Below are 3,253 nucleotides of genomic sequence, written 5' to 3' on the forward strand. Positions count from 1 at the left end.
GGGTTGGGAACCCTAGGGTGGGGGGGGGGTTCCCACTTGCCTTGGGGGGCAAGGCACCCCCCTTGGCCGCCGCCCCTTGCCCTAGATGGGTTGTGGCCGGCGCCCCCCTTCCCAGGGGCCTATATAAAGGGGGGGAGGGAGGGCAGAAACAACTCAGCCTTGGGCGCCTCCCTCCTCCCCTACAACACCTCTCTCTCTCGTATAAGCTCGGCGAAGCCCTGCCGGCATCCCGCTGCATCCACCACCACGCCGTCGTGCTGCTGGATCTCCATCAACCTCTCCTTCCCCCCTGCTGGATCAAGAAGGAGGAGACGTCGCTGCACCGTACGTGTGTTGAACGCGGAGGTGCCGTCCGTTCGGCACTCGGTCATCGGTGATTTGGATCACGGCGAGTACGACTCCGTCATCCACGTTCATTGGAACGCTTCCGCTCGCGATCTAAAAGGGTATGTAGATGCACTCCTTTCCCCTTGTTGCTAGTATACTCCATAGATGCATCTTGGTGAGCGTAGGAAAATTTTAAAATTATGCTACGATTCCCAACAGTGGTATCAGAGCCAGGCCTATGCGTAGTTACTATGCACGAGTAGAACACAAAGAAGTTGTGGGCGTTGATGTTGCCAATTCCTCTTGCCGCTACTAGTCGTTTCTTGTTTCGGCGGCATTGTAGGATGAAGCGGCCCGGACCGACCTTACACGTACGCTTACGTGAGACAGGTTCCACCGACTGACATGCACTAGTTGCATAAGGTGGCTAGCGGGTGTCTGTCTCTCCTACTTTAGTCGGAACGGATTCGATGAAAAGGGTCCTTATGAAGGGTAAATAGAAATTGGCAAATCACGTTGTGGTCATACGTAGGTAAGAAAACGTTCTTGCTAGAAACCTACAAACCACGTAAAAACTTGCAACAAAAATTAGAGGACGTCTAACTTGTTTTTGCAGCAAGTGCTATGTGATGTGATATGGCCAGAAGATGTGATGAATGATATATGTGATGTATAAGATTGATCATATTCTTGTAATAGGAATCACGACTTGCATGTCGATGAGTATGACAACCGGCAGGATCCATAGGAGTTGTCTTTATTATTTTGTATGACCTACGTGTCATTGAATAACGCCATGTAAATTACTTTACTTTGTTGCTAAACGCGTTAGCCATAGAAGTAGAAGTAATCGTTGGCGTGACGACTTCATGAAGACACAATGATGGAGATCATGGTGTCATGCCGGTGACGAAGATGATCATGGTGCCCCGAAGATGGAGATCAAAGGAGCATAATGATATTGGCCATATCATGTCACTATTTGATTGCATGTGATGTTTATCATGTTTTTGCATCTTATTTGCTTAGAACGACGGTAGTAAGTAAGATGATCCCTTATAATAATTTCAAGAAAGTGTTCACCCTAACTGTGCACCGTTGCGAAGGTTCGTTGTTTCGAAGCACCACGTGATGATCGGGTGTGATAGATTCTAACGTTCGCATACAACGGGTGTTGACGAGCCTAGCATGTACAGACATGGCCTCGGAACACACGCAATACACTTAGGTTGACTTGACGAGCCTAGCATGTACAGACATGGCCTCGGAACACGAAGGACCGAAAGGTCGAGCATGAGTCGTACAGAAGATACGATCAACATGGAGATGTTCACCGATCTTGACTAGTCCGTCTCACGTGATGATCGGACACGGCCTAGTTAAACTCGGATCATGTTTTACACTTAGATGACTAGAGGGATGTCTATCTGAGTGGAAGTTCATTAAATAATTTGATTAGATGAACTTAATTATCATGAACTTATTCTAAAATCTTTACACTATGTCTTGTAGATCAAATGGCCCATGTTGTCCTCAATTTCAATGCGTTCCTAGAGAAAACCAAGCTGAAAGATGATGGCAGCAACTATACGGACTGGGTCCGGAACCTAAGGATCATCCTCATAGCAGCCAAGAAAGATTATGTCTTAGAAGCACCGCTAGGTGAAGCACCAATCCCAGAGAACCAAGACGTTATGAACGCTTGGCAGCAGCGTGCTGATGATTACTCCCTCGTTCAGTGCGGCATGCTTTACAGCTTAGAACCGGGTCTCCAAAAGCGTTTTGAGAAACATGGAGCATATGAGATGTTCGAGGAGCTGAAAATGGTTTTCCAAGCTCATGCCCGGGTCGAGAGATATGAAGTCTCCGACAAGTTCTTCAGCTGTAAAATGGAGGAGAATAGTTCTGTTAGTGAGCACATACTCAGAATGTCTGGGTTGCATAACCGCTTGTCTCAGCTGGGAGTTAATCTCCCGGATGACGCGGTCATTGACAGAATCCTCCAGTCGCTTCCACCAAGCTACAAGAGCTTTGTGATGAACTTCAATATGCAGGGGATGGAAAAGACCATTCCTGAGGTATATTCAATGCTGAAATCAGCGGAGGTGGAGATCAGAAAAGAACATCAAGTGTTGATGGTGAATAAAACCACTAAGTTCAAGAAGGGCAAGGGTAAGAAGAACTTCAAGAAGGACGGCAAGGGAGTTGCCGCGCCCGGTAAGCCAGTTGCCGGGAAGAAGCCAAGGAATGGACCCAAGCCCGAGACTGAATGCTTTTATTGCAAGGGAAGTGGTCACTGGAAGCGGAACTGCCCCAAATACTTAGCGGACAAGAAGGCCGGCAACGCCAAAGGTATATGTGATATACATGTAATTGATGTGTACCTTACCAGTACTCGTAGTAGCTCCTGGGTATTTGATACCGGTGCGGTTGCTCATATTTGTAACTCAAAACAGGAACTACGGAATAAACGGAGACTGGCGAAGGACGAGGTGACGATGCGCGTCGGGAATGGTTCCAAGGTCGATGTGATCGCCGTCGGCACGCTACCTCTGCATCTACCTACGGGATTAGTTTTAAACCTCAATAATTGTTATTTAGTGCCAGCTTTGAGCATGAACATTGTATCTGGATCTCGTTTAATTCGAGATGGCTACTCATTTAAATCCGAGAATAATGGTTGTTCTATTTATTTGAGAGATATGTTTTATGGTCATGCCCCGCTGGTCAATGGTTTATTTTTGATGAATCTCGAACGTGATGTTACACATGTTCATAGTGTGAATACCAAAAGACGTAAAGTTGATAACGATAGTCCCACATACTTGTGGCACTGCCGCCTTGGTCACATTGGTGTCAAGCGCATGAAGAAGCTCCATGCAGATGGACTTTTGGAGTCTCTTGATTACGAATCATTTGACACGTG

The sequence above is a fragment of the Triticum aestivum genome, chromosome 3D (genome assembly GCF_018294505.1).
Source record: "Triticum aestivum cultivar Chinese Spring chromosome 3D, IWGSC CS RefSeq v2.1, whole genome shotgun sequence".
Taxonomy (NCBI): Eukaryota; Viridiplantae; Streptophyta; class Magnoliopsida; order Poales; family Poaceae; genus Triticum; species Triticum aestivum.